This window comes from Bos taurus, chromosome 2 (assembly GCF_002263795.3).
Source record: "Bos taurus isolate L1 Dominette 01449 registration number 42190680 breed Hereford chromosome 2, ARS-UCD2.0, whole genome shotgun sequence".
Lineage (NCBI taxonomy): Eukaryota > Metazoa > Chordata > Mammalia > Artiodactyla > Bovidae > Bos > Bos taurus.
In genome coordinates, this window is record NC_037329.1 from 83259956 (window position 1) to 83280643 (window position 20688).

Consider the following 20688-nt stretch of genomic DNA (forward strand, 5'->3'; position numbering starts at 1 on the left):
CTGTGAAGTAAATTTTAAATAAAGAGAAATATTATAAATTGATGTGACATAATTTCTGATAAAAAATACACTGTAAGAGTGAATTATCTATTGCTGCATGATAAAGTTATCACAAATTTAGAAGCCTAAAACAATGTAATTTTTATCTCACAGCTTCTGTGGGTCAGGAGTCTGTGCATGGATTAACCGAGTCCTCTGTTTCCCAGTCTCAAAAAGGCATAATCAAGGTGCTGACCAGGACTGGTTCCTCATCTGTAAGCTCACCTAATATGACATTCTTTTCCAAGCTTATGTGGATGTTGTCAGATTGAGGGCTTCACATTCTTGCTGGTGTTACTCCAAAATGACCCTCCATCAGTGGCTGTAGGAGCTTTCTAAAAGGTTGCTTGCTTCTTCTAAACCAGCAGTGATGTGTATCACATTAAAATATGGGCATTAGAGTTTTATATAACATAACCAAGTACAGTCACATACATCCCATCATCTTTGACATTTCCCAAGAGATAGATGTAAGACACTGATTCCACACACCCTGCAGAGAACATTTGAATACCTGAAGAGAAGGATCAAGTGGACCACCTTAGTGTCTGTTTGCAACAAGGAGAGTAAACATACTATAAACAAGTTGATATAGCTAAATAAACATTGAATAATTTGGGCAGTTTAAGTACAAAAAATAACACAGTATTAAAAATGGTATATAATGATCCATGATATATGCAAATGATTAGATTATGAATGATTAAAAGGAGATAGCAGAGGGCTAACATGTAAAGATTCCCATATTTTTTCAGGAGTAAAAGGATATGCTGATTTATGAAAGTATAACAAAAAATAGCTGAGTAAAGAAGAAAACTGAAAAGCAAGGGAGAAAGGGAAATTATACTCAACTGAATGCAAAGCTCCAAAGAATAGCAAGGAGATATAAGAAGGCCTTCTTAAATAAACAATGCAAAGAAAGAGGTGGGGGAAGGAATGGGAAAGAGTAGAGTTCTCTGCAAGAAAATTGGAGATATCAAGGGAATATTTCATACAAAGATGAGCATGATAAAGGATAAAAATAATAAGGACTTAACAGAAAAAGAAGAGATTAAGAAGAGGTGGCAAGAATACACAGAAGAATTGTATATATAAGAAGAAAACAGGTCTTAACCACCATGGTGTGTTCATTCAGCTAGAGCTAGACATCCTGGAGTGTGAAGTCAAGTGGGCTTTAGGAAGCATTGCTATTAACAAAGCTAGTGGAGGTAGCAATTCCAGCTGAGCTATTCAAAATCCTAAAAGATGATGCTATTAAAGTGCTGCACTCAATATGTTACCAAATTTAGAAAACTCAGTAATGGCCACAGAACAGGAAAATGTCAGTTTTCATTCCAAACCCAAAGAAGGGCAATGCCAAAGAATATTCACACTACTGTACAATTGTATTCATTTCACATGCTAAACAAGGTTATGCTCAAAATCCTTCAAGCTAGGCTTTAGCAGTATGTGAGCTGAAAACTTTCAGATGTACAAGCTGGGTTAAGAAAAGGCAGAGGAATCAGAGATCAAATCGCTAACATTGGCTGGATCATGGAGGAATCAAGGGAATTCCAGAAAATCATTTACTTCTGCTTAATTGACTACACTAAAGTTTTAACTGTGTGAATAACAACAAACTGTGGAAAATTCTTTAAGAGACGGGAGTACTAGACCACCTTACCTGTCTCCTGAGAAACCTGTATGTGGGTCAAGAAGAAACAGAATCAAACATGGAACAACTGTCAAATTCAAAATTGAGAAAGAAGAATGACAAGGTTGCATTTTGTTACCCTGGTTATTTAACATATGCAAAGTACATCATACAAGTGCTGAGCTGGATGAGTGACAAACTGGAGTTAAGATTGCTGGGAGAAATAACCTCAGATATTCAGATTATACCACTCTAATGGCAAAAGTGAAGCAGATCTAAAGAGCCTCTTGATGAGAGTGAAGGAGAAGAGTCAAAAAGCTGGCTTAAAACTCAACATTCAAAACACTAAAATCATGACATCTGGTCCCATTATTTCATGGCAAATCAAAGGAGAAAAAGTGGAATCTGACAGATTTTATTTTCTTGGGCTCCAAAATCTTGCTCCTTGGAAAGAAAGCTAAGACAAACCTAGACAGCATATTCAAAAGTGGAGATATCACTTTGCTGACAAAGGTCCGTCTAGTCAAAGCTATGTTTTTTTTCCAGTAGTCATGTATGAATGTGAGAGAACATGAAGAGCACTGAAGAATTGATGGTTTTGAGCTGTGGTGCTAGAGCAGACCCCTGAGAGTCCCTTGGAGCAAGGGATATCAAACCAGTCTCTCCTAAAGGAAATCAATTCTAAATATTCATTGGAAGGACTAATGCTTAAGCTGAAGCTTCAATATTTTCGCCACCTGATGCACAGAGCCAACTCACTGGAAAAGATCCTGTTGTTAGGAAAGATTGAAAGCAAAAGGAGAAGGTGGGTGGCAGAGTATGAGATAATTAGATAGCATCACTGACTCAGTGGACATGAATCTGAACAAATTCCAGGACATGGCGGAGGACAGAAGAGCCTGGCATGCTGCAGTCCGTGGGGTTGCAAAGTGTTGGACAAGACTTATTTACTCAACAACAACAAAACAGAGAAGAAAATAATATACAACTTCATAGTGGTTTTGATTTGCATTTCTCTGATAATGAGTGATGTTGAGCATCTTTTCATGTGTTTGTTAGCCATCTGTATGTCTTTTTTGGAGAAATGTCTATTTAGTTCTTTGGCCCATTTTTTGATTGGGTCGTTTATTTTTCTGGAGTTGAGCTGTAGGAGTTGCTTGTATATTTTTGAGATTAGTTGTTTGTCGGTTGCTTCATTTGCTATTATTTTCTCCCATTCTGAAGGCTGTCTTTTCACCTTGCTAATAGTTTCCTTTGATGTGCAGAAGCTTTTAAGGTTAATTAGGTCCCATTTGTTTATTTTTGCTTTTATTTCCAATATTCTGGGAGGTGGGTCATAGAGGATCCTGCTGTGATGTATGTCGGAGAGTGTTTTGCCTATGTTCTCCTCTAGGAGTTTTATAGTTTCTGGTCTTACGTTGAGATCTTTAATCCATTTTGAGTTTATTTTTGTGTATGGTGTTAGAAAGTGGTCCAGTTTCATTCTTTTACAAGTGGTTGACCAGATTTCCCAGCACCACTTGTTAAAGAGATTGTCTTTAATCCATTGTATATTCTTGCCTCCTTTGTCGAAGATAAGGTGTCCATATGTGCGTGGATTTATCTCTGGGCTTTCTATTTTATTCCATTGATCAATATTTCTGTCTTTGTGCCAGTACCATACTGTCTTGATAACTGTGGCTTTGTAGTAGAGCCTGAAGTCAGGTAGGTTGATTCCTCCAGTTCCATTCTTCTTTCTCAAGATCGCTTTGGCTATTCGAGGTTTTTTGTATTTCCATACAAATTGTGAAATTATTTGTTCTAGCTCTGTGAAGAATACTCTTGGTAGCTTGATAGGGATTGCGTTGAATCTATAAATTGCTTTGGGTAGTATACTCATTTTCACTATATTGATTCTTCCAATCCATGAACATGGTATATTTCTCCATCTATTAGTGTCCTCTTTGATTTCTTTCACCAGTGTTTTATAGTTTTCTATATATAGGTCTTTAGTTTCTTTAGGTAGATATATTCCTAAGTATTTTATTCTTTCCGTTGCAATGGTGAATGGAATTGTTTCCTTAATTTCTCTTTCTGTTTTCTCATTATTAGTGTATAGGAATGCAAGGGATTTCTGTGTGTTGATTTTATATCCTGCAACTTTACTGTAGTCATTGATTATTTCTAGTAATTTTCTGGTGGACTCTTTAGGGTTTTCTATGTAGAGGATCATGTCATCTGCAAACCATTTCACACCAGTCAGAATGGCTGCGATCCAAAAGTCTACAAATAATAAATGCTGGAGAGGGTGTGGAGAAAAGGGAACCCTCTTACACTGTTGGTGGGAATGCAAACTAGTACAGCCACTATGGAGAACAGTGTGGAGATTCCTTAAAAAACTGGAAATAGAACTGCCTTATGATCCAGCAACCCCACTGCTGGGCATACACACTGAGGAAACCAGAAGGGAAAGAGACACGTGTACCCCAATGTTCATCGCAGCACTGTTTATAATAGCCAAGACATGGAAGCAACCTAGATGTCCATCAGCAGATGAATGGATAAGAAAGCTGTGGTACATATACACAATGGAGTATTACTCAGCCATTAAAAAGAATACATTTGAATCAGTTCTAATGAGGTGGATGAAACTGGAGCCTATTATACAGAGTGAAGTAAGCCAGAAGGAAAAACATAAATACAGTATTCTAACGCATATATATGGAATTTAGAAAGATGGTAACAATAACCCTGTGTACGAGACAGCAAAAGAGACACTGATGTATAGAACAGTCTTATGGACTCTGTGGGAGAGGGAGAGGGTGGGAAGATTTGGGAGAATGACATTGTAACATGTAAAATATCATGTAAGAAACGAGTTGCCAGTCCAGGTTCGATCCACGATACTGGATGCTTGGGGCTAGTGCACTGGGACGACCCAGAGGGATGGTATGGGGAGGGAGGAGGGAGGAGGGTTCAGGATGGGGAACACATGTATACCTGGGGTGGATTCATTTTGATATTTGTCAAAACTAATACAATTATGTAAAGTTTAAAAATAAAATAAAATTTAAAAAAAAATAATAATATACAACTTCAAAATCATTAGAGAAAAAAATCTATTAAAGTAATTTATTTCTGATCCATGGGCAGAATTAAAATTAAAATCAGATGTTATTTTATTGTAATAGGTTAATAATAAAGTGTGTGTAAGTGGAATTTGGAAAAACATATTAAAAATGCTTCTACTGACTTTTAAAAATTACAGAATTTTAACATAGAAAAAATTACTACCCATAAAATTGTTTCCTTTATATTGCAAAAAAAGAATATCAGAGTCTATAGAAGTACGATTAGCTTGAGGTCACCATAACTCATAATAATTTTATTTTTTTCAAATAATTTATCCCATTTTTTGCTTTAAAAGAACAGTGTTTTATAACAGCATATATTTCTTACTTTAAAATGCTTTTCATTTTCCACAAATTGTTTTTCATTGTCAATTTGGTTTACCATTTAAATTATAAATTACATTTCTAATTTAGTTAAAGAATATTCCTTCTATTTTGCTTATCTGTAATTGCTGCCACAAAGTATATTATCATCAAACTGTGGAAATAAACTTGGTAGCAAATAATATATTCTCAGTGCTTTCAACGTGGATAGCACTTGAAGTATACCTCATTTCCAATGAAGATAAAGTACAAAGGGATAAAAAACATATATATATGATTTATGAGGGATGTATTGTGTAGAATACTCCAACCAATGATTTGGAAAATACCCATATCAATATACTGTTATGAGTGCAGATTTAAGATTTATTAGAAACAGTCACATATTACCCAGTTACCATATTTCCAAAGATATTGAAATGCTTATCAAAAATTTTGACTTTAGCTACTAAAACACACACACAACAATAACAACAAAACTTCTAGCAATAATTAGACCAGCAAATCCCTTTTTGTTTTTCAAATATTTGTTAATAAATTCAGTTCAGTTCAGTCGCTCAGTCGAGTCCGACTCTTTGCAACCCCTTGTTAATGAGTTGCTCAAGTTTAAACCAATACAATATTGTAAAGTAAAAAATAATAATAATATATATAAAAATAATAATAATAATTTAGCACAGTAGTAAATGTGAATGTGATGAAAACAGGTCCTCCGGTAGTTCTGTTCAGCTGTCTCAGTGCAGCTGTGATCATGATGAGCTGTAACACTATTCATTAAACCTTGTGATGATAAACTTCAAAAAAAAAAAATCTTTTAACATAGTGTATGTTGATTCCACCTCACCCTCTTTGGAGTAAGTAATGCTGCTTATCTTCATTACCAAAATAAAAAAAAATTTTAAAGTTGCCTGGAAAATTTTAAGTTCTCCTCAAAGTCCTAAGTAACATGTAACCAAGAAAACTTTGGAAAATTTGATTTGACAAGTATCTACATAAAATAAGGAATTAGATTTAAAGTGCATGTGCTTAAGAAAAGGCTATTTCTGATGTAAGGGTAATACATAGGGAGGAATGAGAAACAACTCAATTTGTATAACTAAGCTGCACAATCCTTACATATTATGGGCAATATTTAATGTCATTCCATTTTCAAGCAAATGACACCAAAACAGTTGAAATAGTTGGACCTTAGAGAAGTTTCATTTATTTTTATGTCAATACAAAAAACTTAATTGTTTTTTATTGTCTTAGAGTGTATGTCTGGTATTTGTAATATATAATACATTAATAGCTTAATTAACCATTAGAAATATACAATTTTATAGCAAAATCAGTAAACATCTATCATTACTATAACATATTATTGATAAGATATTATTAATATCATATACATTTGTGTTATTGGTTAATATTTTAATGGGCTTTTCCTCCAGCAAACTGTGGCCTTCTGGTATCACTACTATACTTATTAGTTGGAAAATAGTAGGAGGTAAGCTGTTCATAACACATGCTGCTAAGTCGCTTCAGTCGTGTCCGACTCTGTATGACCCCATAGATGGCAGCCCACCAGGCCCCTCTGTCCCTGGGATTCTCCAGGCAAGAACACTGGAGTGGGTTGCCCTTTCCTTCTCCAATGCATGAAAGTGAAAAGTGAAAGTGAAGTCGCTCAGTCGTGTCCGACTCCTAGCAACCTCATGGACTGTAGCCTATCAGGCTCCTCTGTCCATGGGATTTCCCAGGCAAGAGTACTGGAGTAGGGTGCCACATGGACGGACCCTATTTCCAGGGCCAAATCATACTTACAAAGATACTATAACATTAACAAAATCAATACTTTACTTTTATGGAAACTTACTCTGTAAATGATTCTTACACACATACTTTATTCCTAATCTTCTCTTCTTCTCTATTTTTAGTAATACTATATATGTTGCTATTTTGTCAAAGGGATTTTTGGAAGACTCCAGTGGCAATGGACTCCTTAGGAATGACTATTCATTTTACTTTCTTTTCTGATTTTCCTCATCTAATTAGAAATGAAGTTATCTATATTTAAATATGTATATACAAACAAATTACTGTCCATACTTTATACTATGTTATTTGTGTTAAAGTGAAAAACAGACTGCTTAAGGACAGAGCATGGCTACAAGCTAACTAGGAATGTTGTTTAGCTAACTAAACAACATCTTGAGCATGAGGAATGCCTGATACCATAGTCAGACAGAGGACTGGAGCTCTTCTCTCTCTTCCTGCATGTCCAGACTGGATCATTGCCTCTTGAATTGCCTCTGCATGACAGTGTGACAGCAAAGCCATCCCAGCATGTCATGACTGGTGTTTAATTTCAGCAATTCACTAGAGCCAGTACTGGAATAAACTGTGGGTTGCAACAGGTCCAGTGTAACTATCCCACCCCATTCCCTCTTTGTTCCTTCATACCTTGAATGTAATACAAATAAAAAACAAGGGAGGAAAGATCTCAAAGAGAGTATGTAGAAGGAAGAGAAACAGAATGTCCCTGAAGGACAGAATTGTTGCTTACAGGGCAACAAAGAAGGGTGGTAAAGCCCAGTTATAGTGCTCTTGGGTCTCTGCCTACAGTGACAGCATCTGTCAGGCCCTGGGCTTTGTCCCAATATGCAACACCTGGTGCCAGCCAATTGAGTTGATTCCATTAGAGGAATACATCCTCAAAGGAAAAAGTAACACAGATCTAAGGCTATATACTGTCACCCTGCTTATTTAACTTATATGCAGAGTACATCATGAGAAACACTGGGCTGGAAGATTGCCAGGAGAAATATCGGTAACCTCGGATATGCAGATGACACCACCCTTATGGCAGAAAGTGAAGAGGAACTAAAAAGCCTCTTGATGAAAGTGAAAAAAGCAGAGTGAAAAAGTTGACTTAATGCTCAACATTTAGAAAACTAAGATCATGGCATCTGATCCCATCACTTCATGGGAAATAGATGGGGAAACAGTGGAAACAGTGTCAGACTTTATTTTGAGGGGCTCCAAAATCACTGCAGATGGTGATAGCAGCCATGAAATTAAAAGACGCTTACTCCTTGGAAGGAAAGTTACGACCAACCTAGATAGCATATTCAAAAGCAGAGACATTACTTTGCCAACACAGGTCCATTTAGTCAAGGCTATGGATTTTCTAGTAGTCATGTATGGATGTGAGAGTTGGACTGTGAAGAAAGTTGAGCACCAAAGAACTAATGCTTTTGAACTGTGGTGTTGGAGAAGACTCTTGAGAGTCCCTTGGACTGCAAGGAGATCCAACCAGTCCATTCTAAAGGAGATCAGTCCTGGGTGTTCTTTGGAAGGACTGATGCTAAAGCTGAAACTCCAGTACTTTGACCACCTCGTGCGAAGAGTTGACTCATTGGAAAAGACTCTGATGCTGGGAGGGGTTGGGGGCAGGGGGAGAAGGGGAAGACAGAGGATGAGATGGCTGGATGGCATCACCAACTCAATGGACATGAGTTTGAGTGAACTCCGGGAGTTGGTGATGGACAGGGAGGCCTGGCGTGCTGCAGTTCATGGGGTCGCAAAGAGTCGCATATGACTGAGCGACTGAACTGAACTGAACTGAAGGTGCTCACTAGTGATCAAGGAAAGATAAGAAGGAGAGAGAAAGCGAAGGAAGAATTGAGACTGATGAAGGAAGAAGTGGTGGAAGAAGAAAGGTACAGAAATGCACAGGTGGTGGGAAGATAAATAAAATATGGGGACAGACTGAGAGGAGAGTAGATTAATGGAGGTATAAAAAGGGAGAGACATTGATGATAAAAAGAAAAAGTAAAAATAGAGAAATGTCATGATTGTATATAAAGTGAGAATATTACTACAATTAATTTTCTCTAATCATATCTTTCTGTTCACTAGGACCTTGGACATAAGCATATACTGTCATCAGTTATCAGTACACTTTAAAGTATTCATTTACTCTTCAGAAATTTTAAAAAGATAATTTCTACTCAGAGAATTATATACTTTTATATTTAAAATGTATCATTTAATTTTAGGTAAAACCTCATTTGCTGTTGAAATTCTAAAATGTTTACACTAATGTATGATTGACTAAGTATATGTTTTTAAAAATAAATGATTTTAAATGTGAAATTAACTTTTTAAACTTCACTATTTCTGTCATTTACAAACAGAGACTAAAAGTGCTTTTGACATTTGAAAGTTGTCAGATTGTCTTATCCTGTTTTTTAGATAGATAAATGCTACTTAGTTCATAACTATTGGAGTCTACATTTAAAGTAAGTATTTATAGCATTGCACTAAACACTTTTTCTTTCTCAAGCAAAAACAAGTCTTAAGTTCTAATAGGTTTTAAAATCTGACAATATTCAGTAAGAATATTACAGCAGATTGCTTTATTGTTCCCTATTTCTTACCCTTTTCTGTATCCCAACCTTCTGCTCTGTCATTACTGTATACAGTTCCTCCAACTATAGGCAGAATATATTTCCTGTCCTTGTTAATTCTGGGCTTGACCATGTCACTTACTCTATTCAATGGGATATAAGCAGAAGTGCCCATTTCAATTCTATGTCTTGGAGAAGTCATAGGTTTCTGCTGATCTCTCCCACACTTCTGTCATGGCTTACATGCATTGGCTCAAAGAAAATGAGAGTCACGTAGAGGTAAATCTGGAACAACCTGAACACAAACTATACCCACCAATCCTGGCTGATGAGGAATTCAGAGAACTTTTTTAACTGGGATGAAGATTATCCATTAAATTTCTCCTTAATCATAAGGTATTAAACCCAGTTCCCTTAAGGTAAAGAGCAAGGGAAGGGTGGTCACTATCATAACATCTGTTCAAAAGGTATTTAATGCACTAGTTATAACTAGAAATAGCATTAATAGTTCATACACAATATTTTCTTAGAATGAGAAAAATTCTCTATATTCATAGACACTGTATTTCCCCCTTATTTCTAATTTTTTTAAATCTGTTCCTCTTTCTTTTTCTCTCTCATTTTTCCCCTTCCTTGTATTTCCCATAAAACTGTTTATTTTATTGGAATTTCTTAAGAAATAAATTTTAATTATTTATTTTACAGATTTTCTATAGTATGTTTCTTAATATTTGCTTATTTTTATTTATAAAATTTATATGCTCAACATATAAAACAATTGTATCAGGATAGTCCACAATCATTATTTCTGTTTCTAAATATCAAGTTTTAACTTAAATAATTAATAGTATGCAATTTTATTGTTTTACTTCTTGTTTTGAGGATTTATCAACATAAAATAGTATATAATGACATTTTCATGCCATAATTAAGTGCTTAACACAATGCAGTATGTTCAGTTTTAAAAACAAGGACATAATACTAAATACATATTTGATAGAAACATTTAAATAAACTGTGGAAATTATAGCCAGCTATCTTACATTATTAATTCTGGTGAACTTAATATTATAACTGGCTTATCTAACATAAGAATGCTTGTGTGTGTGCTAAGTTGCTTCAGTCGTGTCTGATTCTTTGTGATTCTATGGACTGAAGCCCATCAGGTTCCTCTGCCATGGGGTTTTCAAGGCAAGAATACTAGTGGGTTGCCATGCCCTCCTCCAAGGGATCTTCCCGACCCAGGGATATACCTGCATTACAGGCAGATTCTTCACTGCTGACCCACTGGGGAAGCCCCAAACAAAAGTATAATCACATATAAAAACTATAATTTTTAAAAAGAATCTGAATCAGATATGACCTCTGTGAAGCACTAGTTACAGAGGCATCTGCTTATAATTCACATTTATTTATCTAAAATCTTAAGGTGCTGGAGATATATTTTTACACTGTAATGAAAATATCTATTTTCAGCTTACATGGATATATTTTATATAATGGTATTGCAACTCATTCCCCACTTGTGAAACAGTGTTTGAACCAGAATAATAGCTAAGATACCTTATAACTGTAATTATAGCTACTTACTGAAGGTACCCCCTGGAGAAGGAAATGGCAACCCAATCTAGTATTCTTCCCTGGGAAATCCCATGGACATAAGGGCCTGGCAGGCTATGGTTCATGGGGTCACAAAAGAATCAGACGTGACTTAGTGACTAAACATCATTGAAGTTAGTTAAAAATATATCTCTGTGAAGAAATGTGAAAGAATTGTTTGATTTCAAGTGGATTTTCTTAGCGTGGGCTTTTCAATCACAAAGATAGTGGACAGGGTAAGAGAAAAGAAGCAGTATAAAGAATGAAGATGTGAACTATTTACTTAAATCTCGGCAATTCACACCAGTTTAGAGAATGAGAGGTTAAGACTCAATCTCTTATCTTCAACAAGATGAAATGACTTCATTAAAATGCCTAGCACGATTCACATAAGGCAAAATTTACAAAGTTTTGGGTAGTTTTACTTAACTATGAGGATGTAGTAAAAAGCTAAAAATATTGTTTGATCTGTTCCAGTTCTGCACAAATCTATTCATTTACTGATGGAAGAGGAGGCACACAGAAAGTTCATGTCCAAGGTTGATGTCTTCAATGACTCTAACATATTACAAATGAATAGTGATGTTTTTGAGTTATAACAGACCAAAGGAATATGGCTAAAATAAATAGCCTCTCTAAAGAAGTTTCTCAACTAAAATCTATCAAGTAAGATGAATACTTCCAGAATCCAATGCCTTTTTGAGTACTATCCTTTTCATCATACAGGAATAAAAATCAATAAAAATGTAAAAAAATAAACAATCAATACATTGTTTTTTCAACCCCTTACTACCTATTCTGCTCAAGTGGAAAGAAGGTTGTACAGCCTCTGAACGTGAAAACTATTGCTTCCTGAAGCCAGATCCACTGTTTGGCGACTGTTAGTTCTTATGTTTTCAAAGTGTCTTTTTCTCTGAAAGTTACAGATAGAGTCCAAGGGCAAGGGGTGAGGGGGTGTGGGAGAAAAGAATCTGAAATCAGAGCTTGGAGAGATCAACATTTCTAGGGGATGTAGCCACCTGTGTGTCTGTAGGTAAGATTCTACCTGCCCTAAAAACGTTTCAATGAAACTGTTGAGAAATGGAGATACACATGATTTCATAAACTCTGATGCTGAGTCTATCAGAAGAAATAAAATGAAAATCTTCTACTGTGATATTTTATGCTTTCAGTAGCCTAACATTTTGACAAAATTAAAGTCATAGGAAATTGTATAAAGTTAAATGGAACACCTAGGCGAAAAAATGTTTATAAATGGGATTATTGCCTTAACTCTAACAAGATGAGCAGAACTACAATAATCATGTTCAGTGGTAATATGGAACCATATGTAGTAAAATAAAATACAGGACAAATATACAAATACATCTGCTGCTACAGATTTTCAGCCTTTTAACAACCGTAGATGTCTGTTTGGGGTCTGACTCTGACTCTATCCTACTGTTTTATGTATTTTTCTGTAATTTTGTGAGATTAACCATGCCAACTTGCAGATCTCTGCTAAATGTTAATTCTCGCAACTTTTAGAATGTTGGAACTGGAGCACTCTCTTGCTGAATGAGTAATCCTCAAAACCAAACTGTTCTGGTACCATCTTAAGTACTTAGTTAAATAACTATTTAAAGTCCTTTTCTTGTCAGTTCAATGCATGAACTCCCTCATGCAAACTTCCAATTTTCTGCTGTTTCTTTTTTCTTCTTATTTACTTGCTGTATGCACATCATGCTTTCATGTTTCTTTATATGTCTGATAATCTGTTTTTTTGATTAGGTGGCACAGTAGTAAAGAATTCACCTGACAGTGCAGGAGATGTGGATTTGATTCCTGGGTCAGGCAGATCACCCAGAGTAGGAAATGGCAATCCACTCCAGTATTCTTGCCTGGAAGATTCCATGGACAGAGGAAACTGGGGACTACAGTCCATGGGTTGTGAAAGAGTTAGACATGACTGAGCACACACACACACACACACAGATATTTTAGATGATATATTGTAGTATCTCTGGATATAAATCCTGCCACTCTAGGGCTTATTGTTTATATTATTTGCTTGAATATTTATTTAGTGACTTCACTGCAAGAGTTAAGAAAATATTATTGCCTCCACATTGTGCAACTTCTGATGGTATTCTTGGAAAGAACAGTCTTGGGTATGTGAACAATGCCTTAGACCACCACAGATGGCTGTCACTTTAGCCAGGCTCTCTTAGACTGCAGAAAATCTCTTTATTTTATCCACTAAACTTCTGATTCATCTTCTATTTATCAAGCCAATCTGATAGCTTCTGCTAGTCAGTATATGATTATTTTATTGTGTTTGAAAATGTCCTGGTGCGTGCATGCAAAGTCGCTTCAGTCGTGTCCAACTCTTTGAGATCCTATGAACTACAGCCTTCCAGGTTCCTCTGTCCATGGAATTCTCCAGGCTAGAATACTGGAGTGGGTTGTCATGCCCTCCTCCAGGGGATCTTCCTGACCCAAAGATCAAACCTGTGTCTCTTAGGTCTCCTGCATTTGCAGGTGGGTTCCTTACCCCTAGCTACGCTTGCAGTATTTATCAATTGCTCCAGAGTCTGATCCAATTAAAGTCAACCCTTTTTGCAGGGCAGCTTGCTTCTAGTCTCTGAAGTTTGCTGTGGCCAAAGGAGGATTTATCTTACCTCTTTCCCGCGTTCTCTCAATTAAACTTCTAGCTGATTTACCACTATTCTTGTTGCTAATATTAATAGTATCATGGAGCTACAATCCCTTCTTAATTACCCAACAAAATGTTCCTTGTCTTCAACATAACCCTTAAGAATAAACTTTGTGCTCTTTTCCAAAATAAAGTCATCCCCGGGTTTGGGGCAAGCTATGAAATTCTCAGCTTTTACAGTCTGCTTTTCCCTCTAAGCAGAGCTTCTGAGCCACTGCACTGGAACTGAAAGAGGGACAAAAGCCTGCTTCCCTCTGTGAACAATTTCCCATTATTTCTCTATGAACAGTCTAGAGGATGGGGATGGGATTACAGTTCTTATCAGCTTTGCCCTTCTAGTGTAAAATCTGTATGAAAAAGCTAGGGTGGAAACAGTTGGAGCCAAGTATTCTCAACCAGTTGCAACTAAAGTAGACATTGTGCTCCACGAATGAGAGTTAGATGGCAGAAGAGAGCTCATTTCCTCTCTTTTTTATCCATGCCTGCTTGGAATAGAGCTACTGCAACAGAAAGCTGGAAGATATGACAAATATCTAAGGCTGGTCCCTCTGGGGATGAAATCATAATCATATCTGGGAGCTGGAGGAAGTGGAAGTATTGTTCTTTTGACTGCATTAACCCAAAACAGAGATTCCATCACACTTAGCTGGAGTAGAGAATGGAGGAATGGGAGAGTTATGGTTCAAATGCCAGAGATATTCCCTGTTCTTAATGAAAGTTGATTTTCTTAAATAAATCTTTATCAATTTACCATATGCCCTTAAGGCAGTTTTCAGATTTTAACTTTTTCAAAAATAATTTTCACCATTTAAATGGTTTGTTTCACTGATAAGACAGTCCATTAAGTTCCTTGCACTCCTCACAACTTCATTCTGGAAGTTCACAATTTCTAGGGAGTTGTTATTCTCCATTTTGGAGTCATAAGTCTATTTATATATGAGATGCGAGACCAGTACAGCAGACCTGAAGGTGATGAATGGTGAGAAGCATGATAGCAATAGTAATCTAAAAACAACTCAGGGAGAACGAGATGGTGGAAGAGTAGGTGGACATGGAGTACATCTCTCTCTACAGATACATCAGGAATACACCTTCGGACACAGAAGTGCATGCAATACACCAGCTGAGAGCTGACAGGAATACCTGACTAGTGGAAAAGAATATATAGAACCTCACAAAACTCGGTAGGATGAAGGAACTAGGGGGAAACACAGGAGTATTAGCAGGACTGGACCTGCCCTTGGTGGGGTGGGCAGGGGTCCAATCCCCACATCGGGGCAACTGTCTGGGTCAGAAGAGAAACATTTAAGACTGAGAGTGAAACAGCTGATCTGTGGCAGCCTAAATGGAATGAGAATCAGACAGTCCTTGCTGGATACCATACATACCCCAGACAGGGATGCAGGGCCCCTGGTAGGCACAGCAGCTGGGAGCTGGAGTTTAGGGATTGTGGAGCGACCCAAGAGCCAGGGCTGCTGTTGACTATGGAGAGATGGATCAAGGGATGTGAGAGAAGAGATTGTGGTGGGAAATGCCTGTATAGGAAAGCCAGGCAGCCATGGAAGCAAGGCAATACTGCTGAGTCACACATAGAGGGTGGGGCGATCACCATAGCCTCTCTCTCCCCCCACATGCCAGCATCAGCAGCTGAACAATAGAGAGGCTGGCCCATCAAACACCTGACATGCTGAACTACAGAGTAGGACCCCACCCAGGGTGCCCCTTTAAGTGTCTGATGCACCAATCTACAGAGTAAGACCCCAGTCAGGGGAGGCCCTCTATGTGCCTAATGTGCCGAACAACAGAGAAGGACCACAGGCAAGGGAATCCTCTAAGTGCCTGAATGATCGGAGCTATGGACAAAGACTGGCCAAAGAGGCCTTCTGATCGCCAGCTACAAGAGGCTCAAAAAAAGACCCTGCTAGGGCCATAACTCCTGGGGTGGTTGCAGTCCATGTCCCTGCAAACTTTGTGCCACCAGGGCCCCCACAAGCCAAGCAGCTGCGCTACTTTCACACTCAACTTTCACTAGGGCAGAGCTGCCACAGGCCAAAAAAATCTTGCATCTATGCGTGCATAGTCACTTCAGTCATGTCCAACTCTTTGCGACCCTGTAGACTGTGGCCTGCCAGGCTTCTTTGTCAGGGGAATTCTCCAGTCAAGAATACTGGAGTGTACTGGCCAATACTGGTTGCCATACCCTTCTAGAGTACTATATTTCCTGCTGCACTAGCCGCCAACTCCCCTGAGTACCTAGTGCTGCCAGAACCCCTGCGACCCAAACAGTTGCACCACTGCCACAGCTGGCCTTCATAGGGGCAAAACCGTGTCCTCCAGGGCAGCCTAAGGAGCAAACACCAGTGGACAACCAACATGGAGAGGTGGAAATAAAACCATAATTGAAATGCAGGGGCAGTGTGGCTAAGGAAGAAAACCCAAAACCTTTAACCAGCTGTACAAGCTTCAGATTAAATCCACAAGATCAACTAGGCAGACTGTGTCGATGGAACATATAAAAGGACGTTGAGAGCGCCCACAAAAGAAAATGCACTAATTCTGGTAGCTGTGGATATTGGAGACAAGAACACACAGGAGCAGGACCAGATTAGAATCTGAGCTGCCCCCACAACAGGTTCAGAGATCAGCACAATGTTGGAGGGCATCTTAGGGAGAGATCAAGCCCTGAGCTTTTGGAGTGAGAGCACTGACTCCAAGATCCTAGACTACCAGAGAATTAACCCTAGGGAGTATCAAAGAGTGATAACTCACACAAAGGAAACCACTAGAACACAAGACCCAGCATCACCTAACCATCAGTAACACCCTCTTAAGGACTCATCATCTAAACAACAAATAAAACAAAAATATAAACCCAATCATCAGCAGACAGGATTACCACCTCACTCAGACTTGCTCATCAGAGGAAAAACAGACAAGCAAACAAACAAATCTCATCCTATAGGAAACTTACACAAACCACTGGACCAACCCTAGGAGGCCAGAAACCAAAAGGAAGAAAGAATTCAACCTTTAATACTGGAAAAAGGAGAACTCAAACACAGTAAGTTTAAAAAAAAATGAAAACACAGAGAAACACTACACAAATGAAGGAACAAACTAGAAACACAGAAGTCCAAATTAATGCAGAGGAAATAGGCAAACTACCTGAAACAGAATTCAGAATAATGATAATAAAGATGATCAAAAACCTTGAAAACAAAATGGAGAAAATGCAAGAAAAAGTTAACAAACCTAGAAAAATTAAAGAATAAAAATACAGAGAAAAACAACACAATTACTGAAATTAAAAATACTATAGAAGGAATCAGTAACACTGAAAAGTTGAAGTTGAACAGTTCTATGAAGACCTACAAGACCATATAGAACTAACACCCAAAAAAGATGTCCTTTTCATTATAGGGGACTGGAATGCAAAAGTAGGAAGTCATGAAACACCTGGAGTAACAGGCAAATTTGGCCTTGGAGTATAGAATGAAGCAGGAAAGAGGCTAATAGAGTTCTGCCAAGAGAACACACTGGTCATAGCAAACACCCTCTTCCAACAACACAAGAAAAGACTCTACACATGGACATCACCAGATGATCGACACTGAAATCAGATTGATTATATTCTTTGCAGCCAAAGCTGGATAAGCTCTATATAGTCAGCAAAAACAAGACTGGGAGCTGATTGTGGCTCAGATCATGAAATCCTTATTGCCAAATTCAGACTGAAATTGAAGAAAGTGGAGAATACCACCAGACCATTCAGGTATGACATAAATCAAATCCCTTATGACTATATAGTGGAAGTGAGAAATAGATTTATGGGACTAGATCTGATAGACAGAATGCCTGATGAACTATGGATGGAGTTCATGACATTGTACAGGAGACAGGGATCAAGACCATCCCCAAGAAAAAGAAATGCAAAAAAGCAAAATGGCTGCCTGAGGAGGCCTTACAAATAGCTGTGAAAAGAAGGGAAGCAAAAAGCAAGGGAGAAAAGGATAGATATAGACATTTGAATGCAGAGTTCCAAAGAATAGCAAGGAGAGATAAGAAAGCCCTGCTCAGCGATCAGTGCAAAGAAATAGAAGAAAACAACAGAATGGGAAAGACTAGAGATCTGTTCAAGAAAATTAGAGATACCAAGAGAACATTTCATGCAAAGATGGGCTCAATAAAGGACAGAAATGGTAGAGACCTAACAGAAGCAGAAGATATTAAGAAGAGGTGGAAAGAATACACAGAAGAACTATACCAAAAAGATCTTCATGACTCAGATAATCATGATGGTGGTGATCACTCACCTACAGCAGGACATCCTGGAATGTGAAGTCAAGTGGGCCTTAGGAAGCATCACCACAAACAAAGCTACTGGAGGAGATGGAATTCCAGTTGAGCTATTTCAAATCCTGAAAGATGACACTGTGAAAGTGCTGCACTCAATATGCCAACAAAATTGGAAAACTCAGCAGCGGCCATAGGACTGGAAAAGGTCAGTTTTCATTCCAATACCAAAGAAAGGCAATGCCAAAGAATGCTCACTCTACCGCACAATTGCACTCATCTCACAGGCTAGTAAAATAATGCTCAAAATTCTCCAATCCAGGCTTCAGCAATATGTGAACCATGAACTTCCAGATGTTCAAGCTGGTCTTCGAAAAGGCAGAGAAACCAGAGATGAAATTGCCAACATCTGCTGGATCATGGAAAAAGCAAAAGAGTTCCAGAAAAACATCTATTTCTGCTTTATTGACTATGCCAAAGCCTTTGACTATGCGGATCACAATAAACTGTGGAAAATCCTTCAAGAGAAGGGAATACCAGACCACCTGACCTGCCTCTTGAGAAACCTGTATTTAGGTCAGGAAGCAACAGTTAGAACTGGACATGGAACAATAGACTGGTTCCAAATAGGAAAAGGAGTATGTCAAGGCTGTATATTGTCACCCTGCTTATTTAACTTATATGCAGAGTACATCATGAGAAACGCTGGGCTGGAAGAAGCACAAGCTGGAATCAAGATTGCCAGGAGAAATATCAATAACCTCAGATATGCAGATGATCCCACCCTTATGGCAGAAAGTGAAGAAGAACTAAAGAGACTCTTGATGAAAGTGAAAGAGGAGAGTGAAAAAGTTGGCTTAAAGCTCAACATTCAGAAAACTAAGATCATGGCATCCAGTCTCATCACTTCATGGGAAATAGATGGGGAAACAGTGAAACAGTGGCTGACTTTATTTTGGGGGGCTCCAAAATCACTGCAGATGGTGATTGCAGCCATGAAATTAAAAGACACTTTCTCCTTGGAAGGAATGTTATGACGAACCTAGACAGCATTGTAAAAACAGAGACATTACCTGCCAACAAAGGTCCATCTAGTCAAGGCTATGGTTTTTCCAGTAGTCATTTATGGATGTGAGAGTTGGACTATAAAGAAAGCTGAGCGCCAAAGAATTGATGCTTTTGAAGTGTGTTGTTGGAGAAGACTCTTGAGAGTCCCTTGGCCTGCAAGGAGATCCAACCAGGCCATCCTAAAGGAGATCAGTCCTGCGTGTTCTCTGGAAGGACTGATGTTGAAGCTGAAACTCCAATCCTTTGGCCACCTGATGCAAAGAGCTGACTCATTGGAAAAGACCCTGATGCTGGGAAAGATTGAGGGCAGGAGGAGAAGGGGACGACAGAGGGTGAGATGATTGGATGGTATCACTGACTCAATGGACGTGAGTTTGGGTAAACTCTGGGAGTTGGTAATGGACAGGGAGGCCTGGTGAACTGTGGTCATGGGGTTGCAAAGAATTGGATATGACTGAATGACTGAACTGAACTGAAGAAGGAGTCAACAGCAGAATATCAGAAGTAGAATAATGAATCAGTGAGCTGGATGGTAAAATGGTGGAAATAACTTCTGAACAGCAGAATAAAGTAAAAAGGATGAAAAGAACTGAGGACAGTTTCAGAGACCTCTGGGTCAATATCAAATGCAACAACATTCGAAGTGTAGGGGTCCCAGAAGAAAAAGAGAAAAAGAAAGGATTTGAGAAAGTTTTTGAAGAGATTATAGTTGAAAATTTCCCCAAGAAGGAAAAGGAAATAGTCAATTCCAAGAGGCAAAAAGAGTCCCATACAGGATAGACCCATGGAGAAACACACCAAGATACATACTAATCAAACTAACAAAGACTAAACACAAAGAATATTAAAAGCATCTAGGGAAAAGCAAAAGTAACATACAAGAGAAACTCCATACGTTTAACAGCTGATCTTTCAGCAGAAACTCTGCAGGCCAGAAGGGAATGAAAGGATATATTTAAAGTACTGAAAGGGAAAAATCTACAACCAGATTTTTGTACATGCCAAGGAACTCATTCAAAATTGATGGAGAATTAAAAAGCTTTTCAGACAAGCAAAAGTTAAAGAGAATTCAGTACTGCCAAACCAGCTTTACATCAAATGTTAAAGGGACTTATACAGTCAAGAAATACAAGAGAAGGAAAAAAGATCTAGAAAATCAACCCCAAATAATTAAGAAAATGGTGATAGGAACATATATATACCAAAAATTACTTTAAATGTAAATGGATTCAATGCTCCAACCAAAAGACACAGACTGGCTGAATGAATACAAAAATAAGACTCATATATGCTGTCTACAAGAAACCCACTACAGATCTCAAGACACATATAGACTGAAAGTGAGAGGATGGAAAAATATATTCCATGCAAATGGGAAGCAAAAGAAAGCTGGAGTAGCATTCTTCATATCAGACAAAATAGACCTTAAATAAAGATTACAAGAGATAAGGAAGGACCCTACATAATGATCAAGGGATCAATCCAAGAGGAAGACATAACAATTATAAATATCTATGCACCCAACATAGGTGCACC